Source organism: Cryptotermes secundus, unplaced genomic scaffold (assembly GCF_002891405.2).
Source record: "Cryptotermes secundus unplaced genomic scaffold, Csec_1.0 scaffold295, whole genome shotgun sequence".
NCBI lineage: Eukaryota > Metazoa > Arthropoda > Insecta > Blattodea > Kalotermitidae > Cryptotermes > Cryptotermes secundus.
Window position 1 is genome coordinate 530,150 of NW_019729213.1, and position 24,827 is coordinate 554,976.

General features: G+C 41.7%; 1 protein-coding gene across 3 annotated transcripts in view; it reads right to left on the minus strand.

Annotated features, from left to right (window-relative positions):
• LOC111865411 (UNC93-like protein) overlaps positions 1-24,827 on the minus strand; it is a 139,991-nt gene that overhangs the window by 60,582 nt on the left and 54,582 nt on the right. The window contains exon 1 of one of the 3 annotated variants that reach the window (XM_023853421.2): positions 20,232-20,757. The exons of the other annotated variants lie outside the window; for them this stretch is intronic. The gene's annotated coding sequence lies outside the window, so the exon portion shown is untranslated. Of the gene's footprint in view, positions 1-20,231; positions 20,758-24,827 lie in introns of those variants that run through there. 3 annotated transcript variants of the gene reach the window in all.

Consider the following 24,827-nt stretch of genomic DNA (forward strand, 5'->3'; position numbering starts at 1 on the left):
ATCACGGCATAGAATTGCTGGACGGCCTAGAACGGTGAATTACGAAGGAATCGAAATGAAGCCACAAAGTCATATTTTAAGCGTTTGTGACACCATCTGTCTGACAAACTGAGGATAAAGAATCAGCCGGATATACGGTTTCTCCTCCAAACTTCAAGCCTCCGTATTCCGTATTGAGGGGGTGGGTTTCCCCATGCACTTAGACCGGTTACTGGTCCATTGTGCGTCCCCCTTTAATTTCTACTGTCTCCATACCCTACCGGTACTGGTGCTTACTATCAGTCCCTTTCTGCCAGCGAGGTTCCAACCTCTTACTGGCAGTGGTATCTAATAGTTAGTCCCTTTCTGTCAGCGAGGTCGTCCCTCCTCTGGCAGGGGTTCCTAGTCCCTTTCTGCCAGCAAGGTTTCTACCCTCTACTTGGCAGTGGTATCTAATACTTTAGTTCCTTTCTGTCAGAGAAGTCCCCCCTCCTCTGGCAGTGGTACCTGATACTTCCCACATCTACCGGAGGAATTGGAAACTAGTTGGGCGGGAAACTTGGCCTAATTTTGCTCAGAGGTCTCCTAGAGTCATGAGGTTCTTTTACGTACCGTAAATCTACGACACGGGACCCACGGCTTAAAGTCCCTCCCGGAGGACTTGTTCCCTGAATTTTTCCGCCCTTAAAAATTCCACGACCTCCGCCGGGTATTTGAACCCGCGTACCTTGAGTCACGAGGTGGGAACGTTACACCTAGACTACGGAGGCCGCTAACTTCAAGCCTAGTTCCTGTCAAATACTACACGTTCGGACACATACTCGTAGTATTCTTAGCGAAGCACCTGTGTGGAACAGAGTCTGTCTTGAGAAGGTAATAGCAGCGGCAAAGAAAAATCTACTCCCCTTTTAACGAGACCGAAGAGCCCTCCACTGATTCTTATCCTAAACCAAATTAATTCAGCCCACGTCCTACCCCAGCGCCATTTTGTCCACCACAAATCTCACAGGACCATACCCGGGCTCGAGCGCTGGATGCCGCAGTTGGAAGTCCGGGACTAACCGCCCGAGCTATAGTACGGCCTTTGTTTAGACTTCCCTTTCAGTTCTTTTGCAATTCATTATGCACTGTCATCCAATCATTAGATGCTACACAGCCTGAGTTACTGATAGCGTGGTTAAACAGAAGGAGCACGCAGTAGCGTAGTTGGTTGAGGCATTGTGCTACAAATGGGAAGGTCGCGGGTTCGATTCCTGATGAGGTAATTCGATTTCTTTTCAATTTACGTAATACTTCCAGCTGCCCTATGGCCCTGGGATCGAATCAGCCTCTAACAGAAATGAGTACAATGAATCTTCCTGAGGGGTAAAGGGCGGCCAGCGCGTAAGGCTGACAACTTCGCCGCCATCTTTGAGCCGATAGTCTAGATAATGTGGGAGCCTCTACGTCTCACAACCGTATGGGCTTCCACGGCCAGTTACAGATATGACTTACCTCTTTTACCTTTATAAGTAAACAAAAACGTTGTTTGGAAAGTCACAAATCTTTAGTTGGCTTAAAGAGTCAAAGAAATCGGGATAGGTTTTTTTTTACTGATTTTGTAAAACAAAAATAAATATCGAGTCCAGAAGGGTTACGGCTTTTAATTGATATTATTGTATGCAGCATTCGATGGGTTAATATTCTGATGTTGCTAACGCTAAGTATTTGTGTGGTTAGACACATTACTGTATTTATTTATTTCCGGTCTAGGAAACCGAGATTAACGACCGTGGGAATATTTTTCGCTAACCACGCGACACCCTCTATCCGCAAATATTGGCACTAACTTCGCCGACAAGCGGCTGTCGCTCTGTCGGTATAATTTGCTTGCGGAGTAAAGCCACAGAGATTATTTATTTATTCATTCACTAATGCTGTCTGTTGCTCAGATTTCATGCCTTCGAATGTGATTAAAAATGGTTAATCGGAAATCTTGTGGAAAGAAGAGATCATGTACTAATTTTAGGCAGTAGGCCGCGCCATACCTCAAGCTGTTAGTCGCTGGCTTCCCACCGCGGCGGCCCGGGTTCGATCCCGGGTCTGGTCAAGTGGGATTTGTGGTGGACAAAGTGGCGCTGGGGCCGGTTTTCTCCGAGTACTTCGGTTTCCTCTGACAATCTTCATTCCACCAATTGCTCCACAATCACCCCCACCTATCATCTGGGGCTGGTACAATAGGCCAGAAGTGGCCGCAGTACAAGGGACTTTGTCCCACCCCACTAGCATTAAAAAGGATTTAGGCAGTATCCCGGAATGTTATTGGAGGAATTGAGGAAAGCCACGAAAAACCTGTTAGGATAGGCTGTCTTCGGGCCGAAATTTGAACCATGGATGCCCAGATTACGAAGCATGAGCGCTATTCACTCTACTTAAAGAGTGCAGATTGTGCACGGAATCCTAGATACAGGGCGAAGTTTCCATTTGCTTCTCTCATTTATCGGCTATGCATTTGTTTATATGGCAAGAGTGTAATGTTATTGTTGTGAGGGAAAGTGTCCGCCTACCCTAGACTCAGGGTTAATGTGGGAGGTCTAAACACTCAGGCGGAACAAATATTTGCCTTAACGGTTTTATTCTAGTGCATGACAGCGCGCGACACACACGTGACATAATACCATTGGGTTCCCATGCAATGCCAGGGACTGTTTGGTCTCGTTTAAAGCCAAGAAATTAATTAATTATCAAAGTTCGTTGAGAAAATTCCTTTTTGAGAAGCCCGGCTAGCCGACTAAACTTTCCGCCTTTAAAGGAAAATCATGTTCGAAATATCTCACCACTGACCTTTATCCTAAGTCGGATGAAACCTGTCAATATCACATCCCTTTCCTCTGAGATCTATTTTAATATTATCCACTCATCTACCGCCGAATTTTACTATTTGTCTCTTGTTTTTATATAATTATATAAATTATAATTTATAATTATAATATTATATAAATATAATATAATATTATAATTATATAATTATGTAACATAAAGATAAGTAACAGATTATTTTGAAAATGTGGCACAGTTCACATATTTGGAAACGATGATAACAAGTCAAAACCTGATTCAGGAAGAAATTAAGAGGAGATTGAACTCGGGTAATGCTTGCTACCATTCAGTCCAAAACCTTCTGCTTTCTCGTCTGCTGTCCAAAATCATAAAAATTAGAATATGCAAAACTATAATTTTACCTGTGGTTCTGTATGGGTGTGAAATTTGGTCTCTGACATTAAGGGAGGAACATATACTGAGGATGTTTGAGAACAGGGTGTTGAGGAGAATATTTGAATCGAAGAGAGATTAAGTGACAGGAGGCTGGAGAAAACTGCATGAGGAGCTTCATAACTTGTACTGTTCTCTAAGTATAATTAGAATGATCAAGGCAAGGAGGATGAGGTGGGCAGGTCATGTAGCAGTAATGGGGGAAACGAGGAAAGCATATAGGATATTGGTGGGAAAGCCAGAAGGAAAGAGACTACAGGGAAGACCAAGGCGTAGGTGGGTGGACAATATTAGAATGGATCTTAGAGAGATAGGATGGGATGATATGGATTGGATAAATTTGGCTCAGGATAGGGACCAGTGGATGGTTCTTGTGAACACGGTAATGAACCTTCGAGTTCCATAAAATGTTGTGAAATTCTTGAGTAGCTGCAGAATTGGCGGCTCCTCAAGAAGGGCTCAGCTCCATGAGTAAGTAAGTAAGTAAGGAAGACTATAATCATGAGTTCATATGCCCTCCCACTGGTGCTAGATGCGACCCCTATCTCATGTTCTTGGTTTGTTCGTTCTCATGTGTTTGGTGAAGACTACAAATTGTAAAGCCTCTTGTTGTGCAGTTCTGTTCAGTTTTCTTATGACAGTCTGAACAGTTGTAATTGCTATATATCGAAACGCGACAGACTATGAAAGGTAAGCCAGGAATTATCTTGCCGTTCTCTGTGGCTCCAGACTTCTACGTGCATTGCAGTCTCCATACTCCGCTTTAATGTCACTTCTCTTTCCTACGTAGATATTTATCACAGCATTACTGTTTAGCAGCTGAGCTTAGTCTGTAAAGTTATTGAGGGAAAAGCTGCTGTTAGGGGATGTACCATTTCCGTATTAAAGTAAGCTGAATGTAGACGTATTGAAAAATCTTCATAATTTTCACTGTTCGTAAAATATTGAAATCCATTAGGATCAGCAGATCGCAGATGATGACATGGGTGGAGGTTTAGGTATGAAATGCATTTCAAATGTTAATCAAGAACGTAAAGAGATACTTAGGCGTATATTGAAGGTTGGTTATTTAATGACGCTGTCAGTATCGAGACTATAGATAGAGGAGATTTGGGAAAAAATGTAAATAGATACTAAACGATTCTGACGATGGTGTATAACACGCAGAATTACTGGGTTTTTCAACTTTTCCAATGGGTACCGAGGCCTCTCTCCCTGAAAGTAAAGCGACAGGAGCGTGAAGCTGACCACTCAGCTCCAGCTGTGCCGGGGTAAAGAAAATTTGGATCTATACATCCACTCCTCCATACGCCTTCATGGTCTAGTGCTTAATTCGTTGAGAACAGGGACAGTTTTATCTTACTGGTGTTCTAGAAAATATAAAACATGTCGTTTCGGAAACGTGATTTGTTTTCGTCCTCAGGTGGCGGTAGACAGTCACTCGGTTGGATCCCTTAGAAAGGGATAAACTCAGACATTAGATTCAAAGGAGACGTAACATAAGGATGTGGATTTTATTCAAGTAGACCAGTATAAGCGCCGGTCACAGTAGCCGAGCGTCTAAGGCATGTACTGTCTTCGCTCGCTTGGAAGCTAGGATCGTGGATTCGAATCCCACTCAGGGCATGGATGTTTAGTTTGTGTGTACGCGTTTTTCTGTGTTCGTCTACAGGTAGAGGCCTTGCGACGAGCTGATCATTCGCCCAAGAAGTCCTACCGAATGTGTAAGATCTAGAAAAACCGAAGTGAACGGAGAAGTTCATGGAGGTAGGCCTAGGCCCACTGGGGCTGTAGTGCCAAGGATAAAAGGACAGTATAAACTCTGATCCCTGGCTCTAATGAACATGTTAATGAATACTTAGGTTTATGCGTATAAGCCGGAGAATTTCCTGGTCTTGAAGTGATAGTGCGACTTTTCAATGAATGTAAGTAGCAAATAAGTCTGGCTCTTTTGCTTTGAGGGCGATGATGGGCGTAGAATCAGTAGAATACTGTAGCTGAAGTAGGAGGGGAAAGAGTAGCTAAGAAGGCTTGGAGAAGACAAAGATCTTTTCGGGCGTGATAGTGTACTTACGAAAACCATTCTGTTGCTCCAAGGCGAATGTAAGCTTGCTATCTTGTAGTATAAGATTGTGTGATTGTGACATATTTGCAGGCCTCAATGTTTCATCATACTTCTCTGATATTTATATAAGGAAATTGGTGTCAAGTATCAAATTTCATTAGTTTCATAGGAGGCGCACATTCTGAGAACAGATTTGCATGTAAATTTAAACATCAATGGTGTTAGGGCCGTCGACACAACAACGAAATAGACTGGTTATGATTTTAATAAACAGATTAAAAAGGTTTGCACGTATCGGATTTCGTGTGGCTAATAATAATGTGTTCTGGATATGACGATTTGGTTTGTCGGCACTTTTTTACAATTAGAGCAAATTATAACAGCTCACATATTGAACTCCTTCTGAATGACGTCTGTCTGAAGAATCTCTGACTTTCAATCTCTAATTCACGAATGAACTCCCTTTTATAACTGTCATTCAGCCGGAATATAAGTCACCAAGTCGAACAGTTAATAGTCCTCTGTTATTCTGTCTGTTGTTACGGGAATCTTGTGGTTAGCAGCTTGCTACCTGGCAACGACTCATTCTTTGCTATTCGTTGTAGCGGGAACGTGATTTCCGAGCCGTTGCTCATCAATGGACATTTGCTCCAGTTCAACCATCCCAGCTTTCAGCCGTCATGTCATAATACATACGATAAATCAGTTCTGTTTGTCTTGATAATGATTAATACGACATATGAATTTATTAAAATTTAGCAATGTTATTTTTCCTTGGCACTACAGCCCCAGTGGGCCTAGGCCTACCTCCATGAACTTCTCCGTTCACTTCGGTTTTTCTAGATCTTACACATACGTTAGGACTCCTTGGGAGAGTGATCAGCTCGTCGCAAGGCCTCTACCTGTAGCCAAACACAGAAAAACGCACACAAACATCCATGCCCTGAGTGGGATTCGAACCCACGCTCTCGGTTTCCGAGCGATCGAAGACAGTGCATGCCTTAGACCGCTCGGCTACCATGACCGGGTTAGCAGTGTTATACATCGTACATAACAAGATGCAAAAAAGCGAAAATATTAAATCGAAACTTTTACAAAGCAAAATCTGCTAAGTTAGAACAAAGAACCTGAGATTTATAAGCTCCCGGAAAGTAAGCGTCTGTACACCCGTTTATTCCGACGTTAGATTACCTTGGCGCCGCTAATCTACGGGTTACCTATGTAGATGGGCCTCGCCATAGCTCAAGCGGTTAGTCGCTGGCTTACCACCGCGGCGACCCGGGTTCGATCCCGGGGTCTGGTCAAGTGGGATTTGTGGTGGACAAAGTGGCGCTGGGGCAGGTTTTTTCCGAGTACTTCGGTTTCCCCCTGCCAATCTTCATTCCACCAATTGCTCCACAATCACCCTCACCTATCATCTGGGGCTGGTACAATAGGCCAGAAGTGGCCGCAGTACAAGGGAATTAGTCCCACCCCAGTAGCAATAAAAATACGTATGTACATGGGTATTTGGCCTTAGGCGATAAACAGGGTCATTACCTCTTTGCTTTGAAATTACAAAACATTTATTTGCAACTGCAGTGCAGGGAAGCAAGCATAGAGCCACCACATATCGCCCTGCTGTTACAGATCACAAGTCTCTAGAGGGAATATGTGCACGATGTGTTATCGATGAGTGGTTATTTGTAGGGTTTGGGGATGAAACTGAATGCCTTGTTACTATGGTCTCAAATGCTTCTTTTATGCTTTTATACTTGAAAATGGAGATAAGATCTAATCGTAAAAGTTTGTGACAATGGTACGTCAGAAAAAATATTATGTTTTTTGGACATTATCCATCGTCCTGTCTTTATCTAAAAAACGTCCTCCTGTTTTTCAAAACCAATGTTTCTGAGACTGGAGTCTGTCTCCGTCTTTAGGTAAAACCTAATCAGCTGGGCCCAATTGATATAGCTAGTCCCTATCTCCGGTTTTTGCCTGAAGAATGTGACAGAATCCATTGTCCGAAACGTTGTGTTTTGAAAAATAAACGGAACGATTTTTAGATAAAGACAAGACAATGGATAATGTCCAAAAACTTAATATTTTTACTTTGAATATGGAGCATTTATAGAATTAAAATTGGCGGGAGGAAAGCAATGAACTCGGAAGGAACCCGGCCCTGCTCCAGTTTAGCCTCCACAAATCCCATATAAACGGTCCTAGATCTGAATCCAGGCCTCCTCGGTGAGAATCCAGCAACTAATCGCTCAGATGTGGCAGAGCCTTGCGAAGTGTAGTAAATCCATGAAGCACACCAAATGGCCAAGAAATTCCTCATATTCGAAAGAATTATTTGAAATTTGGCCTGTATTGTCTTCTGAAAACATTTACTCAAAATAGATTAAAAATCAAACCATATACGATCAGACACAACTTCTATGTAAGTAGATTTTGCTTCTCATAACGTTTTCACTGGTATTTGAGGTTGAGGCATAAGCAATAGTGTGTAATGTGTCTTGACTCAGCCGCAAATTGTAGCGATAAGTATTATAATATTCCATTTCGAACTTCTACCGACTAAAACCATTCTAATAATACTTTGGCATGAAGCTTCTAGTTATTCAATCTCCTCATACTTTTTCTTATTTTGAAAAATGTTCAATTGCTCTTTTTTCTCAGTAACCCTCAACATGCTGGCCACGGTAGCCGAGCGGTCTAAAGGCGGGTCCACATTACTCGTACTCGTGTGACACGCTATGCTCACGAGTAATGTGGACGGTATGACAAGTCACGAGAGAAGCAAATTTAAAATTTTTAATTTAAAAACTATAGCCTATAAATTAAAATACGACTACAGCCTATACACACTACGAGTAAATATACGGATCCTCACGCGCCGAAGCGTGGCGAGCAACTGAAGTAGTGTGGACGAAGATTTACGAGCACAAGTAAAAGCCAGACGAGTCTCCCGACGAGCACGAGCCTGGCGAGTACGAGCACGAGTAATGTGAACGTGCCTTAAGGCAAGTACTGTCTTCATTTGCTCGGAAGCCGGGATCATGGTTTCGTATCCCACACAAGGCATGGTTGTTTGGTGTTTGTATGCATTCATTATGTGTTTATGTTGTCCTATGTTTAGGTGGAGGCCTTGCGACGAGCTGATCACCCGTCCAAGGAGTCCTACTGTCTGTAAAAATGATCAAGAAACTGAGAAATGAGCCCTATGCTCCACAGTGGGGGCGAGGGAAAAGAAAACTTGAGCATGGTCTCTTAATTTATGGTTGTGCTATTATAGATAACAATTCACTTGATTAAGTTGTTTTCACCTTTTACTAAAATTTCTCACGTATGAAATAAATAACACGTAATTAAAAAACCAGTATATACCGGTAAGAACTGCATCTGTATCCCGTATGAGGTTCATAGAACGCAGGCTTAGACCTTGGTGTTTACAAGGAAAGAAACGTGCCACGTACATTGCAAGACAACGAATTCGTTGAAACCGAATCCTCTTAACAAGGCCGTCCGTGCAAAAGAAGAAAACGAGTAGGCCTCCTGACATCATCAATACATCGGCAAACAAAATCTCCTACTGTATGTAGGTGCGCTGAAAATTCTTATTTCCCAAGCCTACACGTAACCTTCGTTGCAATAATTTGCAGGAATTCATTGAAATTCCTGTCCGCGAATGTGCTTTCCACGTGTCATCTGATAAATATGACGAAATAACATCATAAAATATGCACAGGCGACATCTCAAATGGCCAATAATTCTGCTACTCGAACCTCTCGGTAAAATTATGTAATTTGTCTTAATGTAAATTTACTGCTTCTGGATACAATTCTGGCTTTTAATGGATGTGGTCCCACGTATCATTTTTATGTTAAATAAGTCTAATATAAAGCCATATGAAGAGCTCTTTCTTTACTTTCTTTACCTGAGAATTGGCCTACAGTTGCTTTGGCGAGAGGATTAGAAACCGTCAGCAACTGCTTGTAACTCTATAGAATATTTTCTAGATTGTTTTCCTTAATTGAGAGTCTGGATAGCATAGTCGGTATAGCGACCGGCTACTGGCTGGACAACCGAGGGGTCGGAGTTCGAGTCCTTGTAGGTCAAGAATTGTTACTTCTCCACGTCGTCGAGACCGGCTCTGAGGCCTACCCAGCCTCCTGTCCAATGGGTACCGGGGATTGTTTCCTTGAGGGTAAAGCGACAGAGGCGTGAAACTGATCACTCATCTCCAACTACCTTCGAGGTCAAGAAAATGTGGATCTATATATCCACTCCCCCATACCCCTTCATGTTATAGTGCATAATTAGTTAAGCACAGAGGCAAATTTACATTTTATTCCGTACTTGAGTGGAATATGTAAAATTTACGAAGATATGGAAAATACGTACAGAATTTTAGTTGGAAATGCTGAAGGAAAGAAACCAGCGAGGAAGCTTATATGTTGATGGATAGATAATATTAAAACAAATCTTAAAGAATACTTATAGTTGTGGATTGTATTCAGGTGTCTTATGTTATACAGTTCATTTTTTGACACTGGATGACGGTAAAGAGTGTTGTTCAGGATTTGAATTTGAGGCGGTGAATCTTTTGACCAACTAAGCGATTGTCAGCTCCTGAAGGACACCGTTCCATAGAGTCAGTATCCAATATTTCATAAAATCACGAAGAATGATGTGTATTTTTCATCATCATTATTGGCAAAACAACCGCCTATGTGGTCTAGTGGTCAGAGTTCCTGACTTCAGATCCAGAGGTCCCGGGTTCGATTTCCGGCGCTATCAGATTTTCTGAGAAGTAGTGGGTCTGGAACGGTGTCCATTCATCCTCGTGAGAATAATTGAGGAGCTATTTCAAGGAAATAGCGGCTCCGGTCTAGAGAAGTGAGATTAACGGCCGTGGGGATCCGTTGTACTGACCATGGGATACCCTCTATCCGCTAAAGCTAGCACTAACTTCAACAAGCGGCGGTCGCTCGGTCGGTATAGTTCGCTTGCGGACTAAAGGCCATGGGTTTTTTTTTATTATTGACAGAACAGCCATTTTTGAGTCATGTTCTTCAGATTTGATCCAGGTTTCACTTCTTCGCAATTGGCAGCAATAATATTTTACAGAGCAAGGTCGTCAGCTTTGCGTCCAACCCCAAGCCTGTAGGAACAGGTCTCTGTATTTATGTTCCACCCAATGACACTGTGGCCCAGTTATACCCCCAGGCACTTGGTTCTTCTTTCGTCGCCTTATTGTCCCCATACACACACAGTTTGGCCTCCCGTTCGGCCTGCTCAGTTTGAAGACTGAAAGGCAAAACTGATGTGTTTGGTGCGGCAGGCCGGTCAATCATTTGGACTGTAGGAAACCCGTCAGTTCTATCTGCAGGACGTAGCACGTGACAGGCGGAACGCACGTGTCTGACGATACCGGCAGGCCATTCGCTCAGTTACTGCTGCTGTCTCATGTTCTTCAGTACTGTTTCACGTTGTGTATCATTTCTTAAGAACGTGGTATTTTGAAACTTGCACCGTGATTTTGTAATTTGTGCTATGGCGACATGGTCGAAGGACATTTTACTGGAATTTATTGAAGAATTTCGTGGTCATCCTTCTCTTTGGAAGGTCAAGAGCAAAGAATACCACAACCGTGAATTGAAAGACAGTGCTTATTCAGCACTGACGGTAAACGTTAAAACAATTGAGCCCCGAGGCACGCGATAGCATAGTTGGTTGAGGCACTATGCTAGCAGCCGGAAGGTCACGTCAAGTCCCATCAGGTCATTGGTTTTTTTTTTCAATTTACCTAATTCTTCCAGGCGCATTATGGCCGTGGGGTCGACTCAGGCTCTAACAGAAATGAGTACCTGGAATTAATTAAATAATTTTCCTGGGGAGTAAAGCGCGGCCGGCGCGTAAGGCTGACAACCTTACCGCCGTCTTTGAACCGATTGTCTAGATGAGGTGGGAACCTCAACGTCTCACAACCCTATGGGCCTTCACGGCCTAGTACAGGGATAGCTTTACTTTACTTTTTACAATTGATCCCCAAGCTAACAATGAAATTGTGTTGGAAAAGATCAACAATCTACTTAGCAGTTTCAGAAAGGAACGGAAGAAAGTATTGATGGCTAGGAAATCTGGAATGTGTAGCGAAGACCTCAGTGTTCCGAAATTGTGGTACTACACACAATACACACGCGAAATAGCTGCATATGCAAACAGTTCATCAGCTGTAGACATGTTTTAACAACTAAACAAGACTGCACTGCACTCCACAATATCGGCCGGAAGACTGTGACAGTGGCATGAAGCCTGCCGGTTTATCTGCGCGTGTATGTGGAAGGAAAGGGAGAAAGCAAACTGGGAAATTTTGCCTGTAAGGTCTGTGGGAAGGCCAAACTGTGTGTGTATGGGGGGCATTAGACGGCTCGCAGAGCCACAGTGTAGGTATTTTAACCTGCCTCCACACGGCAAGATATTTATTTTTAGTCGTATTATTTATAAATATGTTCTATATTTGTGATATTTGCATTACCAATTAAAGCACGACCTGGAGATTGAATTCCAGGAAAGTATTTGTTAAAATTCGGGCTAGAAAACCGAGAGTAACGGCCGTGGAGAACCGTTGCACTGACCACGTGACACCCTCTATCCACAAAAATTGGCACTAACTTAGCCGACAAGCGGCGGTCGCTCGATCAGTATAGTTGGCCTGCGGGCTAAAAGCCACGGAGTTTATTTGTTAAAATTTACAAACACATCTTGCATACTTCCCAACACACCGTTGATAATATCCAGATTTAGGCTCTATGTAACACATAGAACATTGTTTATGAATTGCGTGACGACATTATCAGCAGCTCATTCTGTAAGCAGTCGTATGCTAGGATATTAGTGAATAATAAATTGAAAACGACGTGGAAGGTATTGCTCACGGCCTAATTTGAGCTGCTTTTCATAGATTTGCTTTGAAGATCTAAGGAGAACCACGAAAAACTATCAAAATAATCAAACTTTTGGTCAAGATTTGTTCTTGGAACCTTCAGAATAGAGGAACGAATATTACCCCGTGTACAGTGACGTTCGTTGGAAACAATTATCAGTTGTATGCAATTGCACGATATGAAAACTATAATTAGAATTCTTATCAAGGCTGTTTCGGTCCTTTCGTTTTTTTTTGTTCCGTTTCTGATATAACAAACAGGTGGCTGGACTATACAGCCTCACACAGTTATATGAGCAAGAAAATTCATATCATGCTCTCTGCTCTCTTATATATATACCGCTCTTTGTCGCTATAATGACGCTGTAATTGTTCCATGTCTGGACATGGAACTGAAAAATATTTTATAGAAAGAGGAGGCAGATTTTCCTGCAATTGTAATTAATGAGCAGGAATATTGCCTTCCTGCCGTCATAGCCTGTCACGGCTGTTCTTATGTCTGTGCTTAACTTCGTGTAAATGGTCCCTAATGTTCTATATAACCCTGTAAAGTAACTCCCTTACCATACAGAGGAGAGACGTTCTTGAGAGTAAGGTAGTTGCTCAGTTGGCTAATAAGTTATATATTTTTAACCCACTGTCTTGTTCATGAGAGCCCGCCATTGGACACTATTTCAAGACAGTGTAATCCACTTAAGGACCTCATACCCTTTTTGTTTAGACTAATATTCATTTTAATATAATCTTCCCTTTCCTTCAGGCTTACGGGCTATTAATTTGTATGAACCTCTCCTCGCCCTAAGGAGTATACATGCACCATACATAGGATTATGTTTTTTAACACTTTAAATATTGAAATTCGTGAAAATAATTAATAAAAATGCAGGTCGCACCTTACAGGAAACACTTCACGTCTCCAACACAAAGATCAACCTTTCATTGCTGTTAGGGAAATAATCGCTGGTTATTGTGAGAACCATGTGAAACAAATACACTCTTTGGGCAGAATGCAGAGTTGTAGTATTTATGGCGAGTGTTACGTATAGTAATCACTGGGCTTTGAAGCGTTAAATTGCATTAAAACTTCAGTTCTATAACGTGGGAGAAGGGGCCCAGTTTGATGGCTCTAATTCTAAACTGGACACTCTCAGTTAATTTTCATGTTTTCTTTTTGGTCATAGTCATGGATTATCTGCTCCAAAGACTAAAAACTATAAATATTTATAACGTTTTATCTACTAACTTCATCTCAATTGTCATAGCACCATATAAATCACTCCACATTAAGTGGCCTTGTAGTTCACAAATTGTATAATTAATATAGTCAAAGTTAAAGAGAAGAAATGAAACCAACTTCCCACGTCGGGTCTATTCTACTCCTGATTCTTAAGATAACATCCACAGAGAAAGGAGACAAACTTGTTACGTGATTAAGCGGAAGGCTAACAGCGTGTGTATACGTAATAAGGCTGATCCGTTATTAAGCAGCGGATATTCCATACTGGACTGAATATAACTTAGCATAATAAAAGGCATACGAGGTTCACTGTAGGCCATTACTAAGCCGGAGGAAATGCGCGAAAGATGGCGGCAGGTTGCGATCTAACATGTTGCTCCTTTGGTGTACGTGCTTATCTGTATATTACGCCTTCTGGGGCAGTGATACTCCACAGAATATTTATACCTCATTTAAAATGAAGGAATATAAACCGCTCATTAGTTTCAAGTCTCACTGTTCGCTACTTAGTGCACTCGATTAATTTTCATAAAATTTGGTATGGTATAAAGAATATTGAGCCGGTCACAGTAGCCGAGCGGTGTAAGGCATGAACTTTCTTCGCTCGCTCGGAAGCCAGTTCGAATCCCACTCAGGACATTGATGTTTGATGTGTGTGTGCGTTTTTCTGTGTTTGTGTTGCCCTGTGTTTAGGTAGCGGCCTTGAGACGGGCCAATCACTCGTCCAAGTAGTCCTACCGTCTGTGAAATGATTACAAGAATGAAAGAAAACCTCAGAACCCCTATAAGGGCATCAGAGGTTCGGATGAAAAAGAAGAATATTGTCTTCTGGAATGTGAGGCATTGTAGTCAGAAGTTCACTGGTTCTTGTTGGAGCGTACTGCCTCCATCTTAAGGGTAGAAAATGTGCTAAGCAAGCAGTGAGCAAGATGAAGGGGCTTCTAACGCCTTTATGACTTTGGAAACAGAACGAAATATCCTATCTTAACTTTTGAAATAGAGGGTTCATTACGTATATGAGGTTAATTTGTCATGACAACATGGTAGTTGATTGACGGATTTTCAACTGATCAAGAAACGTACTGCTTTTATAGAATTCGAAGCCTCATGATCGTATTTGTATAGGCCATCAATCATTACAGCCTGTTCTGAAACAGCTGAATACAGTCCACTTTCTTCTGCCCTGTTCTGTAATATTCTTCTTAATGTTATCATTAAGAGCACACCTAACTCAGGTGAGTTTCCTCCATTCTAGAATTCTTTAGGCCAAAATATTTTATGTATTTCTATTTTTCCGTCTACTTGCTACATATCACATGTAAGAGGGCACGCTTTATTAATATTTGTGAGTTCTGTGTTTGATTGATTGGATTTATTAGGCGTCCTGTTACAATTTCATTTGATTACAGCAGTTCACACATTTGACTCCTTCTGGTTAACGAATATCTCACTGTTGTCTGGATCTTGCACTAGCCTCTAGTCTTCTCTTCTCTATCCATCTGTATCTTTATATCGCATTCTGTCACTTTTGGTCACTTCTCTCCCCGAGGCAGGTTCTGGTCCAACCGTGTGGAGATCACCTGCCCGTTTCTATATCCGTTGCCTAGGAGACCTCTTCAACAGTTCCTCTGTTCTGATTATTGAGACAGCAGGGATAGTGGAGTTGAGAAAATTTTAAAGAATTTTAGTCGTGAAAGAGAAATAGGAGACACTTCTTTCAAGGGGTAGACATAGGCAAGAGGATAGCATTAGAATAGATCTGAAAGGGCACTTACTTCTTCTGGGATATAACGCCATGTAGTACCGTGTTGACGTTTCGGAGCAATCTATTGCCTCCACCTCCAGAGTCGAAGAGTAAGCCGAATAAGAAACCAGCATGAAACAGGCAATAGACCTCGTTCGTACTGGTTTCTTACGTGTGTTTCTCTTCGACCCTGAAGAAAATTGACTTTCACCGAACTACAAAGCGTTATGTCCCAGAACGTTTGCTCTTCATAGCCACCGCTGTGAGAATTTAAAATCCTACAGATATTTAATAATTTCGGTATTGGATTGGCGAGACGGGAATAAGTCTATATGCCCATAGTTTTGTAAATTGTAATGTTCTGTGTGAGTGCTGGTCTTGGCGAACATTCGAATCCACGTCAAGGTAGTTCAGCGGAAAAAAAAAGCAAAACCTGTCAAGTTAACCTTCTCAGACTGGGATTCGAAAACCTCGTTCTCTCGAGGAAGGCGCGGAATGTATGACAGCCTGAGAGTTAAAGCAGTTTATGAATTATCCAGGGATAATAGCCTTGACTGGAGTAAAATTTGCCTTTAAATGCGTGAGTCAGAGAAGCACAGCACAGACGTCTGTTGCTAAGGAATGGCTAGCTGAAACACGTTTCCGCTGCAACGAATATGCTCGCATAAATCAAAGCGTTACCCGGAGATTGTCATACGTTTCGTCGCAACAGAGAATAAGAGTGGACCATCAACTCTCAGACTTGATAATCTACATTTGGCCCGCATGAAGTTAGTTCAGTTTGAGTTTCAGACATCCAGATCGAGAATTTGTGAGACTAGAGACCTTTCAAGATTCAGACAACAGTGAAGGATTCCATACCAAGAAGCATTTCAGTGCGTGAGCTGTTAAAATCAACTATAATTACAATAGAGACATTTAATATATCGATAATTTATTGAAGTTTAAATTCAGAGGAAACTTGGGAATACTTTTTCCTTTTCATGTATGCTTTCGTATGCATAAATGTACCCAGTAAAGACAGAGATAAAGCTATTCCTGTAACAGCTCATGGAGGCCCATAGGGTTGTGAGACTTCGAGGCTATCACATTTTCTAGTCATCTCGCGGTTGGTGGTGAGAATGTCAGTCTTACGCACTGGACCCCCTTACACCCCAGGAAGATTTCTGATACTCATTTATATTAGAGGCTGAGTCGACCCCAGGGCCATAATGCCGCTGGAAGGATTAGGTTAATTGAAAATTTCAATGATCATCAGGAATCGAACTCGCGACCTTCCGGCTTGTAGCATAGTGCCTGAATCAACTGTGCTACCACGTGTCTCCGTGGGGTTTCAGTTACAAAATATATTTACTAGAGGTGTCCCCACCAGGACTTGAACCGTCACCTCCAGAATACAAGTCACAAGCGTTATCGTTTGACACACCCTTCTCGATTGTAATATTGCGCTACCAATTACACCTACATCTTCCTTCCTAATGGTATATTCTCTTCTGATTTTCGACTAAAATTTATTGTGTCTCTCCGATACGTGCTACATATCCGGCCAGTTTAATCTCACTCAATTTAATTTGCTTTTCTGGACGGAGTAGGCCCCCTGATCTGTTCCCTTTTCATAATTCATGTGAAACTTTGAATATTACAGACAGTTGATAGGACTCCTTGGGTGGGAAATCAGCCTGTCACGAGGGTAGTACCTACACGGGACAACACAAGCACAGAAAACACACGGACATTCGAAACCATGATAGAGCGTAGGATTTGAGGTTCTCACAGCGGTGGTTATGAAGAGTATTATCTTCTGCGATATAATGCTATATAGTCCGTTGAAAGTCAACCGACGTTTCGGAGAAATATATCGCCTCCTTATTCAGGTTCGAATAAGCCGAGCAAGATACCAGCGGTAAAGCGGGTGGCAAGCCGAGTGTAATTTTCTCCATTCCCCTGTTACTTCTTCTCACTTCTGTTCTCAAACACTGTCAATGTATATGTTCTTTAGGGTCAGAGACCCAGTTTAAAAAACAAACTCCGTGGCCTGTAGTCCGCAAGCGAAGTATACCGACCGAACGACCGCCGCTTGTCATCGAAGTTAGTGCCAACTTTTGCGGATAGAGTGTGTCACGTGGTAAGCGCATAGCTCCTCAGTTATCCTCACGAGGCTGAGCGGACCCCGTTTCAGACCCACTACTTCTCAGAAAATCTGTTAGCGCCGGGAATAGAAATCGGGACCTCTGGATCTTTAGCCAGGAACTCTGACCACTAGACCACAGACGCGGTCCGAGACCCGTTTTCTCTTTGTAAAATTATAAACCTGTATATCTTAAGTTTCAGATTTTAGATAGGAAACGAGATTCTGAGACTGAAGTGAGCGTGTTCAATAAAAAGCAGATACTTTTATCACTCGCCATGCCCCATTTAACACGGTCTATTATTGAAAAGTAACGAGGAGTTGTCCATGTTGCAAAGTACCACGCCACGAGACGAGACGCAGGTGAGCGACCAAAATCACACGCCATCTGACTTTCACCTCAAGGAGAGAGCCCCGGAAACTATCGGATAGGATTTGATTTTTATTTGAATGATAACCGTCAGCACAACACAAAGACTGGAATGTAAATATCTTCAGTGGATAAAGTAGATGTTAATGTAGATTTTACTTATTACAAATATATTTATGCTACATGTTTCGTCCACGATTTGGTCATTATCAAGCATTAAATGAACATGTCTCAAATATATCTATAATATAAACTCCGTCATAAATGCAACACTTTATTGTAGTTCTTGTCCCCCTTCATTCGCACTGCATGTCTCGGCCGCAATCGGCCATCATCAGGTGTATTCACGACGGAGTTTATATTATACATTTTTTTTTCATTGGCGCTACAGCCCTCATTTGGGCCTAGGCCTACCTCCATGAAACTCTCCATTTCACTTCGGTTTTACTTGATCTTAGACATACGGTAGGACTCCTTGGACGGGTGATCAGCTCGTCGCAAGGCCTCCACCTGTACACAAACACAGAAAATCGCACACAAACATCCATGCCCTTAGTGGGATTCCAATCCACGATCCCGGCTTCCGAGCAAGCGAAGACAGTGCATGCCTTAGACCGCTCGGCTACCGTGACCGGCATTTTATACGTACATATAGAAGTGTGAAATGTAACAGGATGCTTAAATATAATATATCTCAAGTAATTAAACACATTGAGTACAAATACAAACGAGAATAAGATATTATATACACAACAAGATGCAGTCTATAAAGTTTTTTGGAGAGGAGTCTGTTTGGGCCTCACATGTGGTCTGGTAACGAACAGGAAAATCTTCGCTCTCAACACGAATCGAACCCAAGTTGTTCAACAATTAATGTTTTATTGGTTTTCTCCATGAAATATAAAATCTTTTGCGTAGTTGCTGTGTTATGCATAATTATCTCTTATGTTATCTGAATGGGTTTACTGTGCTCCAAATTAACACGGTGTTTCATAAATGGAACAAGTTTTGATCTCATATCAAGGCTTCGCGCGGTTGCATTATGGGAACTTTTAGGTTAGAAATGTAAGGAATATAGTTTCCAGAGCATTGCAGAGTTTTCTACTGCGTTTTAAGAAAATTTGGAATTTCGTAGTTGGAGAACACATGCAGCATGCGTCATATTTAGCCTAAGGCTCATTTTGATCCCGTAAATGAATTTAAAAATACAATAAAATCATCTATAGTTAATATAACGTTTTTGACGTACTGATATGATAAGTTCATCCAGTCAGAATTTTATTAGAGAATTGATAGATACAGGGAGGCGGAAAAACGGGAACAAGTTATGTAGTTCCTCCATGATATGTATACAGTGGCCATCTTGTAGTGCACTCACTTTCACCTGTTACTTCACGAAATGTTTCGGCAACATAGTGCCATCATCAGGTGCCCTAATTACGCTAATCTATTGCATTTCTTGCCATTAAATGTCTTTATAAACTTATTGAAATGTATTTAAAAAGGCAAGGAATGAAATAGATTAGCGTAATTAGGGCACCTGATGATGGCACTATGTTGCCGAAACATTTCGTGAAGTAACAGGTGAAACTGAGAGCACTACAAGACGGCCACTGTATACATATCATGGATGAAAATCAGTGCAACAGGACGCTAAATTACAATATTTTGTAGTTCCTCATTACATAATTTTCTCCAACTTCTTAACATTTGATTCCTCTTCGTTCCAAATATTCTCCTTAGCACCCTGTTCTTAAACACCATCAGTCTATGTTCTTCCCTAACCCGTTTTTGGCTTATTTTCCTTTTTTTTTACAGGGAAAACTTTTGTCGTCTTGTCCCTTTGAATTTAACCGCTAATAACAATTGAATACATCGAAAAATTTTCGTGAACCTTGGTAATACCACCATTTTACTACATCCGTGCTCCTTAATATTTATTTTAATTTCATATCATGAATAATACCAACAAGGAAATTACACTTTCATATTTGTGCCTGTTATTATTAGTAAGAATAGGTGGCTGAAAGTTTGTACTGAAACATTAAAAAAATTTGCAATTATGTTGAATTAATATTTTATATATAACATGACACAACAAGTACCCCACGCGGCATTTATATGTAACTCCGTAATATGCTTCAGATACAAGAAAGCAAAGTGAAATTTCTTATTGAGATAAAATATAAATATATCTACTTATTCTGTATGAAGTTTTATCCTTATATGTAAAAAATATAAATAAATCGACGGTAAAAATTTGATATTATATATGGGTTTAATTAATGTAGTCAAAATGTCAATTGTTTCAAGTTATGGACAAAAATTAATAATTTATTTGTTTTATTATTGATACACAATTCTTGCTAGGCCCTTCATAAAGACTTCAATATTTGAAGACAAATATCATTATGAGGTCTTCCCAAAATCCCTTGTCATATAATCATATAATTGAAATTACCGCAAATATAATAATAAACTTTGTCGTTTGTATGCCGGAAAAGAGAATAGCCTCTAAACTTACCTGTCCGACTAGAAATCCGGCTCTTGGCTCATGCGAATCCTTTCATATAACCAGTATTAACCAGTTTCCACCGTTCCAATCCAGTGTGCAGAAGCGACAACGAATTCACCACACCGCGTTTACTTCATGTTTCTTTTTTTTTTAAATATTACTTCATCTAAATATTATTATTCAAGGGAGCACAACATATGTACCGCAGGCACTTTCCTACATTTTGTTCACCGACTGGGAAATTTTAGAATTTTCATGAATAATATTCGTCACCGAACAGTAGCCAGCATTACGATGAATGAAAAGCAGAATTGTCTTGATCCGATTAAAGCGCGTGACGAAATGTAGCTCGAACAAATTCCACTGACACGCAAATAATGTTTGTACGTATGGACATGGTTTCTACATACCTAGGCGACCCAACAAACTACATTACGAACACAAGCAAACGTGCAGACACATGGAGAATCATTAAACCAGTGGCACGCACACACGATTGCCTGAGACATAAAAACATGTGTCAACGGAGGTGAACATAAACACAAATCCATGTAACAACTGCATAAGGCAAGTGCCTTGTACCGCAAACCTAAACGAAGGGACATTTGTCCCTGTGCTTGACTAATTAAACACCAAGCCATGAAGACGTATGGTGCAGTGGAGGTACAGGTCCAGAATTTTTCACCTGGGCACTAGATAGAGGTGATTGGGATGCGTTATCTCCGAGGGAAGAGCCCCCAAAACGCATTGGATAGGAGGCTGGGTAAGCTTCATAGCCGGTGTGGACGCTGTGGGGTAAAGGAAGATCCCTTGCCTCTCCCGCGAATCCAACCCGAATTCCTCGACGGTCGAGCTCGCAGCCCATCGCTATACCAACTCAACAGTCCCGACTCTGTAAAGATCTCATTAGACGAGGCCCAAATCGTCAAGGAAAATTGTAGATTCTTGAGACAGATAATTGGAAATTTATATGAGCCTTACGAGCAGAAGAGTTGCAAATGAAATAGAATTGGTTCTGCTCTTATTTAAAGAATTAATAACTTTATTTGTATTGGAAAATAAACAAAATATTAAATAACTGAATTCTGTGCATTAGCAGCAGAAAAGAAAAGCTTATTGGTTTGTTACGTAGCAATCCTACCCCTTCCCTCTTATATCGCTCCCTTCTACTGCGCTTCCCCCCTCCCCCCGCCTCGGAAAGTAGTAACATCATCAATCTCAATTTGCAATGCTTCGCTGATCCACGTACACCTCCCGCGAAAGGATGCCAGTGGCTTAGTAAAAATATTTGTTTTGGTACTTGCAGTAGCCTAAATGTCAGACTGTGCGTCAGACATTCGTGTCAGAGAAGTTGCCTAAATAGTGCCTGATAATAATTATGTTTAAGTTTTAGTCCGGTGCGTTGCGACACTATAGTTTTCGGAGAAACCTTCTGCATCAATCTTTAGAGATGAAGTGTATTCAGAAATTGGTTCGATCCTATTGGCGGGTTGCAAAGAACCTATCCGCCTACAAGACTACACGGTGTCACAACACAGAAGACCACAATCTGAATAATCATTGCGGTGAGAACTTCAGAACTTATATTAATTTTTGTACCATAAAACTTTTTTCTCAGTGAGGAGCTTCGTAGTTAGTTAGTTAGTTATGGGAGAGGGTGGGTTTCCCCATGCACTTAGACCTGTAGTGGTCCACTGTGCTTCCCTCTATGATTTCTACCAGCCTCTATATCCTACCGGTATTGGTGCTTACCATCAGTCCCGCCCAGCCAGCGAGACCGGCTCTACTGGCTGAGAAGTATCTATAATGCTTCCCCCATCTACCGGAGGTATTAGTGACTGCTGTTGGGCGGCAAACGTCCGCAATTTTGCTCAGTGACCTCCTTTGGAGGTATGAGGTTCTTTTACGTGCCGTAAAGCTACGACACGGGACCCACGGCTTAAAGTCCCTCCCGGAGGACTTGTTCCCTGAATTTTTCCGCCCTTAAAAATTCGACGACCTCCACCGGGTATTTGAACCCGCGTTCTACGAGTCATGAGGTGGGAACGTTACCTCTAGACTACGGAGGACGCTGAGGAGCTTCGTAACTTGTACTCTTCTACAAATATAATTAGAATGATCAAGTTAAGGAGGATGAGGTGGGCAGGGCATGTAGCACGAATGGGAAGACAAGGAATACGTATAGGATAGTGGTGGGAAAGCCAGAAGGAAAGAGACCACTGGGAAGATCAAGGCGTAGGTGGGTGGACAATATTAAAATGGATATTAGAGAGATAGGATGGGATGGTATGGATTGGATTGATCTGGCTCAGGATAGGGACCAGTCATGAACCTTCGGGTTCAATAAAATGCTGAGAAATTCTTGAGTAGCTATAGAATTGGTGGCTCCACCAGAAGGGCTCCGCTCCAAGAGTAAGTAAGTAAAACTTTCTTATAGTCTTAGAAGATTTTTTTTTAAAAACAAGTTTCTAGTATTAACAATCAAGTTATCGAAGTACATAATCTTCATCAACGTTACATAATAAGTTCTTGGTCTGTTCCGGTACAGCGGGATTTCAACTGTTCCTTCTATCAGTTTTATCTGACGGATGCAACTGGTTCGGCTGCTTAATAATACGAGAAGTAATTCAGTTTAACGGGTTTCGCCAACGCAGTTGCTTGTTACTAGACGGCATAGGTCTGACATACAGTGGATTAAGGATGACAGAAGTACTACTGAATATTCCGAAAATCTCACTTATTAACGGGAGTGGTGAGGTCACCAGACAGAATCTGAGGAGGCTGTACACGTATAAGTGTGGACTGCATGTTGATTTGGCAGGAAGCCAGGCTACTAATTTAAATTCTAGGTTGTTTGGACTAACACGTTAGATACTAACGTGACTGACTTTGACACTATCCATCATTTTATTTTTATTTAAAGCCATGTATCGGATACTTGACCCTGGCTCCATCCTCAGGTAAAAATCCTACTCAAATTGTCTCAGTCGACAGAGCTACCTCCGGAGACAGGGACAAGCTATATCGATTCGGCCTGAGTAGGATTTTTTTCCTGAGGACGGAGACGCACTTCAGTCTCGAGACATTACTTTAAATAAAAATAAGACCATGGATTTCTGAAAAGCAATTAATTTTACTAATATATCATCATCACATACTTTTATATTTTGTTTGCTTTATTCTTTACTGGGGCACGCGGTAGCATAGTTGGTTGAGGCACTATGCTATAAGCCGGAAGGTCGCGGGTTCGACTCTCGATGAGGTGGGATTTTTCCATTGACGTAATCCTTCCAGCCGCACTATGGCTCTGGGGTCGACTCGGCCTTTACCAGAAATCTTATGTTTGTATTTTTTATTACTTCTTGCTATTTACAATCTACTCTACAAGGGAGCAATAAGTAAGAATGTAAGAAATCACTTGTGCGTAGTGATCATCCAGTGATGATTCTCCTATGTAGTATACTATGCATTATGTCTCCCAGAAATGAGTACCAGGAATCTTCCTGGGGATAAAGGGCGGCCGACGCGAAAGGCTGACAACCTTACCGCCATCTATGAGCCGATTGTGTAGAAAGTGTGGGAGCCTCGACGTCTCATAACCCTATGGGCCTTCACGGCCTGTTACAGGGATAGTTTTAGGCATTATTATTATTATTATTATTGTTATTATTGTTGTGCTCTGTGTTGTGTAGTATATTTAACAAAACTGCCAGTAACCCAGACTATGTACTGTCCAAATGGAGGATGACATTGGTTCTGAATTTTAAAGGATGTGGAAGAAGGTTTTTGTGGTCTATTGTACGGTAATGTCCCATCATTTGCCTGGGGGAATTGAAGGAAAGGACGAAAAACATCAGTCAGGATATCCTGCGTCCCGGCTGATTTTCAAACTAACCGCCTCCCAAAATGTCAGCAAAAAAGCGCTGCTGCTTGAGCAAAGTTCCTGGGTATTATTTTTTTTATTGTTAGTGGGGTGGGACTAACTCCATTGTACTGCGGCCACTTCTGGCCTATTGTACCAGCCCCAGATGATAGCTGAGGGTGATTGTGGAGCAATTGGTGGAATGAAGATTGGCAGGGGAAACCGAAGTACTCGCAGAAAACGTGCCACATCGCCATTTTGTCCACCACAAATCCCACTTGACCAGACCCGGGATCGAACCTGGGCCGCCGCGATGGGAAGCCAGCAACTAACCGCTTGAGCTATGGCGCGGCCAAGTTCCTGGGTAAGTCGGGTTTGTGTTTAATATGGACACGGTTGCACCACTTGGCAATCGCTGTGATCAGAATTAACAAAATGTTTTGTTTTTCTGAATCGCTGCTGGCAGGGACAACACGCATTTTGCTCTCGCTCTGTAAGAATGTCGTGAACACAGCAACTCGTATTTCTTCACACGGCTTTCCATATCTGATCCATAATCTCCATGTATTTAAGGTGACCCACTTTAGCGTGTGACATGAAGATCTCTTTGCTGTACTGGCGATAACACTTCACAAACATGCGTGACTGCGAATGAATTTAATTCACAAAGAAGTGAGAAGTAGATTAATTACGGGGATATTTGTTACAATTTATTTTCGATTTTTATACTTTCTTAGGTGCAC